Here is a 17013-nt window from a genome sequence, read left to right as displayed (position 1 = left end):
GAAATCATATCTCACAAACTTGATTGAATTTTTTGAAGAAGTAACAAAGAGGATTGATGAGGGCAGAGCGGTACATGTGATCTATATGGACTTCAGTAAGGCGTTTGACAAGGTTCCTCATGGGAGACTGATTAGTAAGGTTAGATCTCATGGAATACAGGGAGAACTTGCCATTTGGATACAGAACTGGCTCAAAGGTAGAAGACAGAGGGTGGTGGTGGAGGGTTGATTTTCAGACTGGAGGCCTGTGACCAGTGGAGTGCCACAAGGATCGGTGCTGGGTCCACTACTTTTTGTCATTTACATAAATGATTTGGATGAGAGCATAAGAGGTACAGTTAGTAAGTTTGCAGATGACATCAAAATTGGAGGTGTAGTGGACAGCGATGAGGGTTACCTCAGATTACAACAGGATCTGGACCAGATGGGCCAATGGGCTGAGAAGTGGCAGATGGAGTTTAATGCGAGGATAAATGCGAGGTGCTATATTTTGGGAAAGCAAATCTTAGCAGGACTTATACACTTAATGGTAAGGTCCTTGGGAGTGTTGCTGAACAAAGTGACCTTGAAGTGCAGGTTCATAGCTCCTTGAAAGTGGAGTCACAGGTAGATAGGATAGTGAAGAAGGCGTTTGGTAAGCTTTCTTTTATTTGTCAGAGTATTGAGTACAGGAGTTGGGAGGTCATGTAGCAGCTGTACAGGACATTGGTTAGGCCACTGTTGGAATATTGCGTGCAATTCTGGTCTCCTTCCTATCGGAAAGATGTTGTGAAACTTGAAAGGGCTCAGAAAAGATTTACAAGGATATTGCCAGGGTTGGAGGGTTTGAGTTATAAGGAGAGGCTGAATAGGCTGGGGTTATTTTCCCTGGAGCGTTGGAGGATGAGGGGTGATCTTATAGAGGTTTATAAAATCATGAGGGACATGGATAAGGTAAATAGACAAGGTCTTTTCCCTGGGGTGGGGGAGTCCAGAACTAGAGGCCATAGATTTAGGGTGAGAGGGGAAAGATATAAAAGAGACCTAAGGGGCAAATTTTTCACACAGAGAGTGGTACATTTGTGGAATGGGATGCCAGAGGATGTGGTGGAAGCTGGTACAATTGCAACATTTAAAAGACATCTGGATGGGTATATGAATAGGAAGGGTTTGGAGAGATATGGGCCAAGCGCTTGCAAATGGGACTAGATTAGGTTGGGATATCTGGTTGGCATGGATGAGTTGGATCAAAGGGTTTGTTTCCGTGCTGTATATCTCCCTGACTCTAAAGAGGTTCTGGTGCAATTAAGCTTTTTTTTGTTATTTTGTGTTAGTTTTGCAGGACTTAGCCAGTACAGATGAACAAGAGGTTAGATTGGAAGCTCTGGTCTACATTCAGTTGGCTGATTTTAATTGGAATGACAGCTCATTATTTTTGGCCCCTTGCGGCCCTGAGCTGAGGTGGTGGAAGAAAATAGTGAGACTTGTGTCACGATTCACGAAGTCCAGCAAGAAATGCAGATGGGGAAAGATGAATGATACCTCCCCAGTCCCCAATCAATCTGCCAGCACTTGCTCTAATATCACAGGTCTCTGGGGGAGTGAGGGAGCACACTTGCAGGTCAGGTAGAGAGGATAAGCAGTTAAACAATCTCCTAGAATATACAGGGGCCAACGAGAGGCTTCAAATTCCAACATGCCAGTCATCAGCAGAAACTATAGGCTTCAGATAACGTCTGGGTGGAAAGGAATCGATAGATTGAATTAGAACTCAAAATACAAGACATAGCATCAAATAATTACACAGGCAGAAGTATCAAATAGATAGGGTGTTCTGGAATTTCTGAAAAAAAGTATGAAGCTCTCCTCTGAATAATTCCCTTCAGACTTGGTTTTGAAAATCAAAACACTCCCTAGTAATTGTACTGTTAATTGCCCTGAGTATGCATTTGATACTGTGTCAGGTAAAATGTTTCTCTGTACACTCTATTGATCTGTGGTCTAAGCTGTGACGAACATTTCAGTGACTTTGTCAATTGTGTGAAATTCATACCCTTGGTGTTGTCGAACAAACTAACTCCAAGCCACAAAAATCAGGATCTTTTGAAGAAATGTGGATGCTGCACTCTCTCTCTCTCTCTCTCTTGCCTGATTCACCAGTGCAGTGACAGACTGCAGCAGTGCTGGGAAGGAGCAAGTTGCTCAGGGTTAGCTGTAACCAATGATCACCAGCACTGGCTGCTCCTGGGTCCAGGAGGACTGCTTCAGTAGCTAGCAGCACATTCCAGCCACAGCAATACTCCCGTTAACTCTTCACTAGTCACTGAGAACTCATCAAGCTTGACACAAATATGAGATTCAGTTACAAAAGGAGCTGTGCAGGATGAGGTACATGGAACATGGAACCAGAGATTGGGGCAGAGACAGAAATTGTGGGTTCCAAGGCTGCTCCTGGTTTGGGCCCTGGTCCCCATTCTTAACCTCAGCACAGTGGGCCCCTTTGAACACCGGGATTTAAATACTTAGATTAGATTCCCTACAGTGTGGAAACAGGCCCTTCGGCCCAACAAGTCCACATTGACCCTCCGAAGAGCAACCCACCCAGACCCGTTCCCCCTAACAAATGCACTTAACTCTACGGGCAATTTAGCATGGCCAATTCACCTGACCTGCACATCTTTGGACTGTGGGAGGAAACCGGAGCACCCGGAGGAAACCCACACAGACACGGGGAGAATGTGCAAACTCCACACAGACAGTTGCCTGAGACAGGAATCGATCCCAGGTCTCTGGCGCTGTGAGGCAGAAGTGCTAACCACTGTGCCACCATGCCGCAATCGTGATGTACACCCTCAACCCCCGTGCTGGGTCCTGCCAGAGGTAGCGTCAAGCCAGGGGACCAGCCTGATTCGATGAGGACTGTAGGAGTACACACCAGGAGCTCGAACAACTAACAGCTCAAAACCAACCAGGACAAAAAACAACCCCCTGCCACTCAATCTGCCACCTTGAAACACGCACTCCCTCTGCCAGTAGTGCAGTGTGGCTGCTGCATTTCTCCAAGATGCACTTTGGCAATTTTCCTAATTATACCTTGCAATCATTTCCCATCTTTTTCAGTACAGTAAGTACATGGCACAACCAACACCTGCAATTTCCCCTCCAAACCACACACATTGCTGACTTGGAATTATATACATTGGAATTATACTTGTAATTATATATTTTTAAAATAAAATTCACGGCAAGGGTCGCATTTGCTGCCCATCCCTAATTGGCCTTTAACTGAATTTTGGTCAGAGGGATAGAAACACAACTTGTTATCTACATGGAGAGAAACTTCAGAGTGCTTCAGTGAAGAGAGATCTTGGTGTCCTTTTACATGAATTGCAGAAACCTAGTCTGAAGGTACAGCAGGTATTGAGGGCAAATAGAATTTTGGCATTTATTGTTAAAGAAATAGAGTATAAAAGTAGGTAAGTGTTTCTGCAACTGCACAGGCATTAGTGAGGCCCCACCTGGAGTACTGCTTATAATTTTGATCTCCATACCTGAGAAGGATGCAGTTGTTTTGGACGCATTTCAGAAGTGATTCACTAGATTGATTCCACAGCTAAGGGGCCTGTCTTAAAAAAGAAAAGTTGAGCAGTTTAGGCCTAATTCCACAGATGCACTGTTGAATTCACTGTCTCAGAGTGTGGTGTTTGCTGGGATGTTAGAGTAAAACTGAAGGTTGAGATAGACAATTTTTAAATTAGGTTAAAAAATCTAATTTTTAAATTAGTAACAGGTTGAAGAGTTATGGAAAACAGTAAAAAAAGTGGAGCTGAGGCCAAGATGCGATCAGCCATGATTGTATCGAAGGGCAGTACAGTTGCCTACTCCTGCTCCATGGCTTCGGTTCCCTGTCAGGTCATTTCTGAGAGCAGTCAAGAGTCAACCAAATTGCTGTGGGTCTGGAGTCTTTTCACTGTTGCTTGATGAAAAACCTGGAACTTCCTAACAGCAATATGGGAGATTCTAAATGAGATGGACTGCAGGGTTTGAAGAAAGTGGCTCACCATCACCTTCAAAGACAATTAGCAATGGACAAGACGATATTCTTGACACCCACATCCTAAATACTAAATACGATGTAACTGACTGTTACTTGCTGTTATGGCGTGCAGAGGCACACAGTACTTAAAGAAAGGAGCAGGGCTCTGGAACGGCACAGTACCTGGCATCCATTTGGCTGAGTACCTCTAACCAAACCTTTCACATGCCTCTACTACTCAGGTCATATCCATCTTCAGCATCCTACATGACATCAGCCTTGTTCAACACAAACTGCAAAACACTCAAAAATAATAATTTCAATAATAGAAAACATTTTAAATGCACATGAAATATGCCAACTATGTTAGGCGATATCATGGCACAGTCACTGGACCAGTAACCTAGAGCCCCAGGTTACTACTCTGAGAAGATGGGTTCAAATCCCAGTTTTAAAGAAGTGACGTGTGGGGCTCTCAATGTTTCCCTCTCCACAAATACTGCCAAAGCTATTTCAAATCCCAGCTGGTGGAATTTAAATTGTATTAATAAAATCTGGAATTGAAAGCTACTGTCAGTAAAAATGTCCATGAAATAATCATCGATTGCTATTAAAAAAAACCTCTGGTTGCAGTTTACCATCCTTACGTGGTCTGGCCAACATGTGACTCCAGTCTCTCAGCAATCTGGTTGACTCTCTGAAATGGTGCTCGGATGCGACTTCAGTTCAAAGCCAGTTACAAATAGGCAACAAGTCCTGGCCTTACTAGTGATGACCACATCCCAGATCCAAAACAAGTAAGAAAGGCTTATCAGAATGTGAATGAGTACAATCAGCTTCACGTATATTTCCTTTATCCTGGGTGTGCTTCAATGCATGGGTGTGAACAATGAATGTAATTATTTCCCACAATTCTGACTGGGGTTTCCCAATAGACACCATCTTTCCCACCATTTTAGAGCAAAGGCACCAGTACATTTCCACCCCTGTGTCTGCCTTTCAAACACTTGTCTTATTTGACATATACTTCATGCAGTGTAACTCATTCCAACATTTTTACATTTTAAATGCAAAGATTGCGTCATTGGGAAAATAATTAGTAGATCTGAACTTGAGGCCCTGTGGTCTATAATCCTCTGATTTTGTTTGACCTTATACTTACTCGATCCTGTTAATCTTTTAAAGGGCCACATGCAGCTGCACTTAAGATCTTAACCTGTTCTTTTTAATTACAGTTCCTTTTTCGAAAGTTCTTCATTCTTAAAAATAAGTATATAACTAAAGTTGACGCTACATAAGGTGTAACCCAAATTAATTCCTTCAGATAATGCATGTCACCACATTTACAATTACAAATATTTTCAAAATCATTATGTCAAGTATAAAGTCTGTCATAGACTGCAGCACTTTCTACCATTGTTTAAGGTTTTCAGGCATCCAGGTGATTCTTTTATCATCTCAATTCAGCTCTATCCAAGTGTAACATGGCACTGTCATGGGATCGAAGCAAAGAGCTCTGAAATCTGTCAAAAGGTGGCATAGTGGACACTTGCTTTCATCAACTGTGGCATTGAGTATGCGAGCAAGAAGGAAATGTTGGAGTTGTACAGAACGTTGGTCAGTCCACAGCTGGAGTACTGTGTGCAGTTCTAGTCACCTGACCACAGGAAGGATGTGATAGCACCAGAAGAGGTGCAGAGGACGTTGCCTGGGATGGGGAAACTGAACTATAAGGAGAGACTTAGATAGGCTTGGATTGTTTTCTTTAGAACAAAGAAGACATGATTGAGGTGTATAAGATTATGGAGGGTGTGGCAGGGTGAATAGAGAGCATCTATTCCCTTTGGTTAAGGGGTCAATCAGAAAACAGCATAGTTTTAGGGTAAAGGGCAGGGGATTCAGAGGGGATTTGGTAAAAAAAAACTTTTCATTCAGTTGGTGGTGGGAATGCACTGCCTGGGAAGGTAGTGGAGGCTGGAAACCTTACAACCTTTAAAAAGATATTTGGATGAGCACTTCAAATATCATAATGTATGAGACAAGTGCAGGGAATTGGGAATAGTACACTTTTAGTGGTAGTTATGCTGGTGCGGACTCAATGGGATGAAGGGACTTTTCTGTGCTGTATGAATCTGTGAAAAATCTTTTTACCTTTCAACTTGCTGTGTAAATGGAACCAAAACGCAGCAATGATTTACTCATGAATATATTTGATGTAACATATGTTCAACTGTCTTAATTTGAATTAATCTATACAGGAATGTACATTGATTGTAAAATAATATCCTTGGCTTAACTCAAAAATGAATTTCTTGTGAACATTTCATTCTGTTCAGGCTGATATATTACTAAATTATGGTAATTTGACCTCATTTATGCATGCAAATTAGATACATTCTAACTCAAGACTTTTCTCTTAACACTCATCAAATATCTTTATAGAAGTCAACTTGAAAAGCTTGCAAACTTTTAGGGATAATAAATTATTATTCAAATTTTATTTATGCAAATGAAGTAGGAAAGAGTTTTTCTGCTCAAATCTGAAAGTGTCGGATATTTAGAGGATTATAATTGGGACTAGGGGAGGAGGAAAAGACACATTGATGTTTTATGCTAATCAGACCTAATTCACAAATTTAAATTAACTGCACTGCCGTACAGAACCTCGTGTTAAACTCGCAGTAGGTCATTATTTGTGACAATATGTAAGTGGTTATAAATAAATTGAAACCTTTATAAAAATTATTACATTGAATATATGCATTTTATACATTGCTGTGCTTAAATGGCTGTCAACTCGGTAGTTAAGAATTCCTCACGTTCACTACCCATTGAGAGAAGAAATTCTTTCTCACCACTGCCTTAAATGGGTGACCCTTTGTTGTGGTTCTGTTCGCCGAGCTGGGAATTTGTGTTGCAGACGTTTCGTCGCCTGTCTAGGTGACATCCTCAGTGCTTGGGAGCCTCCTGTGAAGCGCTTCTGTGATCTTTCCTCCGGCATTTGTAGAGCACCCGAGCTACAAATCTTCTCACAAACTTTGGGTGACCCTTTATTCTGAGATTATGCTCTCTGTTCATACAGTCATTCAGCACAGAAACAGACCCTTTCATCCACGCCAACCAGACATCCCAATCTGGCCTAGTCCTATTTGCTAGCTTTTGACCCATATCCACCTAAACGCTTCCTAGTCAGAAACCCATCCAGATGTCATTTAAATGCTGTAATTATACCAGCCTCCACCATTTCCTCTGGCAGCTCGTTCCATACACACACCACCCTCTGTGTGAAAAAGCTGCCCCTCAGGTCCCTTTTAAACCTTTCCCCTCTCACTTTAAACCTCTGCAGTCTAGTTTTGGACTCTTCCAGCCTAGGAAAAAGTCCTTGGCTATTCACTTTATCCATGCCCTCATGATTTTATAAACTCTATAAGGTCACCTCTTAGCCTTTGACGCTTCAGGGAAAAAAGCCCCGGTCTTTTCTCAGAGGGTGGTTGAAGTTTTTACTGCGGAGGGCTCGAGAGGCAGGATCATTAAATATATCTTAAGCTGCAGGAAACAGATTTTTAATCAGTAAGGCTACTGAGGGTTATGGGAAAAGGCCAAAAAGTGGAGTTGAGGATGATCAGATCAGCCCAAGTTCTAATTGAATGGTAGAAGAGACTCGATGGACTGAATTGTCTACTTCTGCTCCGACGTTTTATGGTTTGATGAGAAAAAGGATGCGGTATTTTGGATGGGATTAAGATCCAAATATTTCCTTTCTTTATAATTGGCAAATGTATTGAGACAGGAACATCTTTGTATATTCTTCCATCCAGCATTAAGTAGTAATCCAATATTACAATGACTTAAATCACAGGCTGAGAACAGCACAGGAAGCCACTGAGCTCTCAGTGCCTTTGAAAGAGCTATCCAATTAGCTCCACACACCTGCTCCTTCCCATAACCCTGTAGATTTTTTCCTTCAAAATAACTACTGTTACTATACTGCCAGCTGTGAATCGAGAAACTTAATACATTTCAAACCCTACGCAAAGGTAGACTGACAGTTTTGGCACATTTCCCAGTGCTAGGACTGAATGACTCCATCACCCACAATGGAGCTCTGGTGTATAGGTCCTTCACCTCTGTGAAGAGGATGATTTATAGATTAGTCTCATAGGTGAGGTTTGATGTCTGAGTGGTACCTGGAACTATGGGTCTCAATGGTATGGGTTTCAGAATGCCCTTTTCTCTTGGTAGTCTGTGGTTCCTGGGTTAGGCATTGTCCTCTTACCTCTGTTATCAAAGTTTGAATACATACTGATGAAAAAAAAGTCTTCTTTAAATACTACCCATGAGGAGCTGAAATGAAATTAATTTAGATCTCATCCACATTTATCTGCAAGATTTTAAAATTGTTCTTAAAAATCTGCACTGTTTGACCAAAATAAAAGGTGAAAATAAAGGTGGTGTAATTATCTTTTTTTTTGGAACTGATATCTTGTAACATGGCATTTCAAGAGCCATTAAAGATTGTAACAATTTCTTGCAAACCCAGCCCCTCCTATAATTTTCACATCCAATTCTGACTGAAAAGAAATTGGGTTAGATGAGTTGGTTTGGGATTTCAAAAATCTCATTGAAATTCATGAGGAGAACCTGCAAATACTGTTTCAGATCTTTAATCTATCCCACGAGTACGAGCTCGCATCGGATCCACTGTCTCAAGTTGAGCAAGTTCCATTTTCCCCTCTTTCTGAACGTCTGAGCTCTTCCCTACTCTACCCACCTGCCCCCAACTTCCCCCCCCCCCCCCAAGAATCCCAGCCCACCCCCACAGCACTCCCCCTGGCCCCAATTGGTAAACAATCTACCTTCTGCCACTTGTGATTACTAATCAGAAATTGACTCACTGGGGGTGCGGAAACAATCTCCATAAAGATGTCACAGTCATAGGTTTTAGCTTAGATTCCGAGCTGAAGTCAGGCTTAGGGTCAAGATGTGAGCATCATAATCATAGCTGGCATCTCAGGGTGAGGTCTCAGACTTTGGGTTGAGATACCAGCTGGAATTGGGATTGCAGCTGCTAGCAGTCTTAGATGAAATCACAATTGCTAAGGTGAAGGTTGGGTCCACACTGGGCTCTCAGCTGGTAATAGCTTTAGGATGGAAATGGGTTCAGATGTGGGACTTTGGGTTGGAATTTTAGCTGAAGTTAAAATTTCAAATTGCAGTCAACAATCTGAAGTAAGGCCTGAAGACCAACAACAGTCAGGGCGTTTGAGTTGAAGTTCCAACAGAGTACAGATTTCAGTTGATGTCTCAGTGGGAATAAGGGCTGTCAGTTTTTATATAAAACAACAAAAACATTTTTAGATATGTTAATTTAAAACATCTGTTAAAAGGAGATGTAGACATTCCAGATTTTCCACTACAGGATACTATTCATTCAAGATGAATTGGACAGTGTTCAGCACCATTCATGACTTCTCAGACACTGAAATAGTCCAAGTTCAAATGCAGTAAGACCTGGGCAATATCCAGGCTTGGGCTGAAAAGTAGCAAGTAACATTTGCCACACAAATGCCAGACAATGACCATCTCTAATAAAAGACAATCTAACCAATGCCCCTTAAAATTCAATGGTGTTACCATCACTGAATGCCCTACTATCAACCTCCTGGGGGGGGGGGGGGGGGGGGGGGGGGGGTTATCGCTAAAACTCAACTAGACTACCATGTAATTACTGTGACTAGAAGAGTAGGTCAGGGGGTAGGAATTATGCAGTGAGTAACTCATCCCCATACTCCCAGTTGTCTGGATGAGTGTGGCACAACAACACTCAACAATCTTGATACCAACCAGAACAAATCGGCCCACTTAATTATTTGTGGATGAAGAGTCAGTCATTCTATCACTGACATTCATTTGCAGCAGTGCGTACTATCTACAAAATGCACTACAGAAACTCACCACAGGTCCTTAGACAGCACCTTCTAAACTCACAACCACTTCCATCTAGAAGGACAAGGGCAGAAGATACACTGGAACACTACCACGTGCAAGTTCCCCTCCAAGCCACTCACCATGCTGACTTGGAAATATATCACCTTTCCTTCTGTATCACTGGGTCAAAATCTTGGAATTCCCTCCCAAACACTATTGTGGGTCCACCCATAGCAAATAGATTGAAATGGTTCATGAAGGCAGCTCACTACCATGTTCTCAAGGGCAAAACTAGAGATGAGCAATAAATGCTGGGTTCAGCCAGCCATTCCCACATCCCATGAGAAATAATAATAATAAAAAGGGATAATGGAATCTGGTAGTTTAATGAGTTTCAGCAGAATAGGTACAATTATCCTTCCTTTGGATACATCACCCAACAATAAGAGAATCAACAAGCAAAACCCTCCAGAGTAATCCTAAAACATTTTGCATAAACAAGTCAGTCCCCCACAGGGACTAAAATGAGCTTAAATCCATAGAGACCGCAACTTGTTTTTTTAAGAGATGAAGAACATAAGAAATATAAGCAGGGTTAGGTCTCTTGGTCCCATGAGCCTGCTCCACCATTGAATAAGTTACAGCTGATCTTCTCTCTCAACTGCATTTTTCCATCCATATCTATTGATTCCTTTATTTATGAAACTCAATCCTGAACATACTCAATGACTGAGCATCTACAATCCTCTGGGATAGAGAATTCCAAAGATGTAATCTTGAAACAACTTATTGCAAATGGCTTGTTGTCTTCACATTGAGAATACTTTCCATCATGTTGTGTGGGGTTATTGGTGAACTAAATCAGATAGATTTCAAACAGATCGAGTAACTTATGACTGGGTACCCATGAGGGGCTGTGGGTCATCAACAGCAGCAGGATTCAACACCATCATGATCTGAACCCTTATGGCTTGGCATACCCCCCACTCTATCATTACCATCAAGTCACAGGTACAACCCTGGTTCAATGAAGAGTGCAGGAGGGCATATAAGGAACATCATAGGTATACCTAAAAATGAGATGCTGGCCTGGTGAAGCAACAGCATAGGACTCCTTGCTTGCGAAACGGCATAATGAACAAGCGACACACAAAGTAAGATAATTCTTCAACCAACAACTAACATCCAAGCTGTGCAGCCCTGCCATTTCCAGTTGTAAATAATGGTGGACAATTAAACAACTCACTGGAGGAGAAGTGGGTACTGCAGATGCTGGAGATTAGAGTCAAGATTTGAGTGGTGCTGAAAAAACACAGCAGGTCAGGCAGCACCCGAGGAGCAGGAAAATCAACGTTTCGGGCAAAAGCCCTTCATCAGGAATTCCTGATTTGCCTGAAACGTCGATTTTCCTGCTCCTCGGATGCTGCCTGACCTGCTGTGCTTTTCCATCACCACAATAACCTTAACTCGATGAAGAAGGCAGCTCCACAAATATCCCCATCTCTAATGACGGGGGAATCCAGCATATCTGTGAAAAAAAATCACAAGCACAAAAAAAATTGGAGCAGGAGTGTACACAATACATCCTGTTGAGCCTACTGTATCATTCAATGCAATCATGAGACGCTTCCCCTCCTGATGAATCTAGAACCGAGTTTCACATTCTAAAAATAAAGGCAGACCCACTTATAATAGAGATGAGGAAGAAAATCTTCTTGAAATGAGTTGCTAACATTTAGAATATTCTTACCCAGACAGCAGTGGATGCTGGGGTATTTACCTTAACTCTGTTGTCTGTCATACATGTCACTGACAAGTTAAAAGAGAAGCAGGGCTAGATTCTGTACAGAGGAAAGTGAATCAGAGGAAAATAAAATCAGAAAATATTTTATAACGTTCATCTGTACCCAGGTGTCGGGTATTATTTGCAGGTAGCCGGTATACAGTGCCAAACCAACACTGGGAACAAATGCTGCAACTTTAACAGTGCAGACAAGTGCAGTCTCCTATCACCACTGACTTTCTACTATCACAGTCACTGAAGAAAAAAGTCAATAATATTCTTGGCAAAATGCTGCTTTACTGAAGGTTTGCACTTTGCGTTGTCACTTTTTCAGCCTGACAAACAAAAACACAGATAAGAGGGATTGTGTTGGGACTCTCACCTCAACCTCTCTCGGGAGTCTAGCTTTCTCAGTGACAAATGAAAAACACACGGCTCTCAGATACTGATACGAGTTATGCTGTAGCACTTTACCAAATGCAAAACTGCATGAATAAAAACTTGAATCTATTATTAATGCTCACTCCTGCAGTCTTAAGCTGCATAGCTCTCGTCTCCAGACCTGCACAAGGGAAAAGCTGATATTGCTTCCAGTTACTCATTCACTTGAAGTCTGCAGTTACTAGCACAATAAGTGCAGCACCGCCTAGTACATCTATTTAAACAATAATTAACCGAAACAGTTAATCATTTATAACATTCTGCTGAACATTCTTTGTCACATTGAAATCCACGACTAGTCACATCCTTTAAATGTGTTGTGAAACACCTTGATGCCAAATTAATATTTGTTCCCCTTTCTCCCCACAAGAGTCAAACTGTCATTGCTGGGGAAAAAAAACTGTTATTGTTCTGCAACTCCTACCTTTCCCACACAGGATGGCTCAGTGTCAAGGTTTTGCTAACAGCCTTCTCTGCCCCTTGCCTCTGTCTGAGCAGCTGACAGCTTGATGAGTCTCTTCTCCAGGAGTTCTTATTGTGAGAATGTACACATTTGTGAGCATGCTCATTGAGTGACAGGTCCCTGCTGATCACCACCAGAAACCCTGTACCAAACCTAGCCATACACTCCCCTTGTTTGAAAAATTTAGAAATTGTTACAGCTGGGAACCAAAACGTAAAAGCCTTTTTACTTTGAAACGTGTCAGATTGAAAAATAACCAAATGCAAGCAAAAAGATTAAAGCTATCTTTTATTTATTATTAGGAGGAGAGCATTGCTGTCAAGTCCTGCACTAATTACCCAGACCTAATATCCCTTGAGAGGTTGGTAATGAGTTTTAACCTCTAGTCCATCTGGTGCAGGTATACCCAGTGCAGATGGAGCAGGAACTCCAGGATTTTGATTCTGTGATGGCAAAGGAATGGTGGAATAGTTCCCATTCAGGATGGTGTGCAGCTTAGAGGAGAGATTACAGGTGCTGGTGTTCCCACGCAGCCATTGCCCTGGCCCGCCTCCGTCGTGGAGTTAGTGGATTTGTCCAAGTATGTGTTGGATTCGAGAAGACTCGTGTGGCTTAGGTGAACCAAAGGCACTGAATGTGCAGCTTGGAAGCTGGTGTTATGGTTATTAAAAGAAAGCTCTTAGTATTTCATATACATGAAATGAGCCCATTGCCCAAAGGTGCATGAGATATGAACAAGGAGCAGGAGGAGCCCTTTGAGCCTGTCCTGCCATTCAATAAGAATGCAAGGCAAGGGAAACCAAGCTTCAATGGGGAAAAGTCTGGCGCTTTCATCTTTTAAAATCTCCTTTGAACATGGAGTACTTTGGGCATATACCCTGTAAAGCCCAACACAAGTCATATGTTCGGACTTTCCTGTGGGATTTCCAATTAATAGCTTGGAGGACATGTGTCTAGGGTCAAAGTCAATTCCAAAACAGGGCTTATGGCACTGAAGTGTGACATGAGGTATGGAAGAAATCCAGTGGAATCCTTTACGGAAAACAACATTCACCAAGTCAAGTAAATAGATCACAATTCACCCTTTGGAACGAGGTTTCAAATATCACAACCATCCAGGAACCACATTGTTTGATAGAACTAAGCTCTAGTGGAACTGAAAATTCTTCAATCCTCTTAGTAACAATTTAGCCAGCCAGTTCTATTTGTAGGTGAGGAAGATGTGAACTAAAATTTTGATCTAATGGAGATTAATTTCTGCTTATTGTCACAGAAGAATCTGAAAAGGGGTTCAAGAATAACAGGCAGAACAACGAAGGAGAAACTTAGAGGAAATCCATAGGGATATGTATAAAAATGCACAGTGACTAAAGAAAAAGATGCACGAAAGTAAAGTAACAGAGGAGTGAATTATATTCAGAAGAGGTTATTTAGAGCAATGGCAAAGATTGTGACCCAAGGCAAGATAGAAAGGTTTAGCAAAGAAAATGAAAGGAAACTGTCCACATATTAATTATAGAACAATTAATCTGATGCACATTTAAGTTAGGTTATTTAAGTAGTTATTAAATGCCTGCAGTGCTAGAGGAATGAACTTGTCATATGTGGCATTGAGCCTTTCTGGGACGTTTGATCATTTAACAAGATTGTGACCTGACGCTATAAACACACCTTCACCTAATATCTTTAGATAAAAAGTATTTCAATCTCAATTGTGTGCAGTGTTTTACAATGTCACTCCTGAACTACCTTGCCACTACTCACCCTTTGTCTCTCTCTCTCTTGCCTCAGTTAAAGCACAAAGCATTATCACAGTTTCAGCTGTAATACATTACCCCCTCCTCCAAACACCTTTGCCTCCAGTGCAGTGCGGAAAGGAAACCAGATTCTATGGAAGTAAATTTCTGGTGGGCATAAATTTTATCCCCAGAACAACTCTTTTTTCGGACAGCACGTCTCGTATGAAGTACTTGATTTCCATTAAAATGTGCTTCATCAGGCTATTAAAATGAGATTCCTGTGTTTTTTTAAATTCACTCAATGTGAGTGTCGCTGACTGAGCCAGCATTTGACTGTCCCTATTTGGCCTTGAAGATGGTGGTTAGCTGCTTTCTTGAACTACTGCAGTCTACTTACTCTAAGTAGACCCACAAAACAATAGGTGCAGGAGTAGGCCATTCTGCCCTTCGAGCTAGCACCACCATTCATTATGATCATGGCTGATCATCCTCAATCAGTATCCTGTTCCTGCCTTATCCCCATAACCCTTGATTCCACTATCCTTAAGAGCTCTATCCAACTCTTTCTTGAAAGTATCCAGAGACTTGGCCTCCACAGCCTTCTGGGGCAGAGCATTCCATACACCCACCACTCTCTAGATGAAAATGTTTCTCCTCAACTCTGTTCTAAGTGGCCTACCCCTTATTTTTAAACTGTGTCCTCTGGTTCGGGATTCACCCATTAGCAGAAACATGCTTCCTACATCCAAAGTGTCCAATCCTTTAATAATCTTATACGTTTCAATCAGATCCCCCCTTAGCCTTCTAAACTCAAGCGTACACAAGCCCAGTCGCTCCAATCTTTCAGCCTAAGATAGTCCCACCATTCCGGGAATTGATCTAGTGAACCTACGCTGCACTCACTCAATAGCCAGAATGTCTTTCATCAAATTTGGAGACCAAAACTGCACACGATATTCCAGATGCTGTCTCACCAGGGCCCAGTACAGCTGCAGAAGGACCTCTTTGCTTCTATACTCAATTCCTCTTGTTATGAAGGCCAGCATGCTATTAGCTTTCTTCACTGCCTGCTGTACCTGCATGCTTGCTTTCATTGACTGATGTACAAGAACACCTGGATCTCGTTGTACTGCCCCTTTACCTAACTTGACTCCATTTAGGGAGTAATCTGCCTTTCTGTTCTTGCCACCAAAGTGGATAACCATACATTTATCTACATTAAACTGCATCTGCCATGCATCTGTCCACTCACCTAACCTGTCCAGGTCACCCTGTATTCTCCTAACATCCTCCTCACATTTCACCCTGCCACCCAGTTTTGTGTCATCAGCAAATTTGTTAATATTACTTTTAATACCTTCACCTATATTATTAATGTACATTGTAAAAAGCTGCGGTCCCAGCACTGATCCCTGCGGCACACCACTGGTCACTGCCTGCCATTCCGAAAGGGAGCCGTTTATCACTACTCTTTGTTTCCTGTCAGCCAACCAACCAATATTCAATCCATGTCAGTATTTTGTCCCTAATACCATGTGCCCTAATTTTGCTCACTAACCTCCCATGTGGGACTTTATCAAAGGCTTTCTGAAAGTCCAGGCATACTACATCCACTGGATCTCCCTTGTCCATCTTCAGAGTTACATCCTCAAAAAATTCCAGAAGATTAGTCAAGCACTATTTCCCCTTCATAAATCCATGCTGACTCTGACCTATCCTGTTACTGCTATCCAGATGTGTCGGAACTTTGTCCTTTATAATTGACTCCAGGATTTTTCCCACCACTGAGGTCAGACTAACTGGTCTATAACTGATTTCTCTCTCCCTCCTTTCTTAAAAAATGGGACAACAATAGCCACCCTCCAAGCAGCAGGAACTGATCCTGAATCTATAGAACATTGAAAAATGATCACCAACGCATCCACAATTTCTCGAGCCACCTCCTTCAGTACCTTAGGAAGGGAATTCAGAATTTTGATCCAGCGACAAAGGGATGGTGATATATATCCAAGTAAAGACCGTGAGCAGATTGAAGGGAAACCTGCAAGTCGTGGTGTTCCCATGTAGCTGTTGCTCTTGTCTTTCCAAATGAAATTGGTCATAGATTTGGAATGTGCCAAATGCACCAAGGAACCTTGGTGAATTTCTGCAGTGCATCTTGTAGATAGTTCTCAGTGCTGCTAGTGTGTCAGTGGTGCAGAGAGTGGATGCTGTGCCAATCAAGTGGGTTGCTTTCTCCTCAATGGTGTCAAGCTTCTTGTGTCACTGAGTCAGACAGAACTGTTGCGTACAAACTCCAAACCAGGGTTTCCCAAAGTGTGGTGCGGATTTCAGAAATGTTGAGGTCTCAAGGTCAGCAGCAGTGCTGGCCACTGTGGAGCTCTGAAAGTTACAACAGCTGTTTGCCCACTCAGTGCTCACTGATGCAGCCTGAAATGTGATGATTTAGGAGATAAACCTGGGAAGCTCTATCCTATATTGCCTATGCACATGACTTTATTATTTGGATGCATACTCATAAGCAGACACATTTTGCCAACTCTCACTTAGATTTTCTTTGGAGAAAAAGGATTGAGGAGGGCAGAGCAGTGGACGCGATATGAACCCCAGTAATGCGTTCAACAAGGTTCCCCATAGGTTAAAT

At 42.1% G+C, this 17013-nt stretch overlaps 1 protein-coding gene across 1 annotated transcript in view; it reads right to left on the bottom strand.

Moving 5' to 3' along the window:
• LOC122562579 (rabphilin-3A-like) overlaps positions 1 to 12654 on the bottom strand; it is a 311952-nt gene extending 299298 nt beyond the window's left edge. Inside the window, exon 1 of the mRNA XM_087999953.1 lies at positions 12592 to 12654. The gene's annotated coding sequence lies outside the window, so the exon portion shown is untranslated. The remainder of the gene's footprint in view (positions 1 to 12591) is intronic.
• Between the last annotated feature and the right edge of the window lie 4359 nt (positions 12655 to 17013).

The sequence above is a fragment of the Chiloscyllium plagiosum genome, unplaced genomic scaffold, assembly GCF_037043375.1.
Source record: "Chiloscyllium plagiosum isolate Xiang-an unplaced genomic scaffold, Cpla_swu_hap1 HiC_scaffold_24, whole genome shotgun sequence".
NCBI classification, from domain to species: domain Eukaryota; kingdom Metazoa; phylum Chordata; class Chondrichthyes; order Orectolobiformes; family Hemiscylliidae; genus Chiloscyllium; species Chiloscyllium plagiosum.
This window is presented reverse-complemented; position numbering and strand designations above follow the sequence as displayed.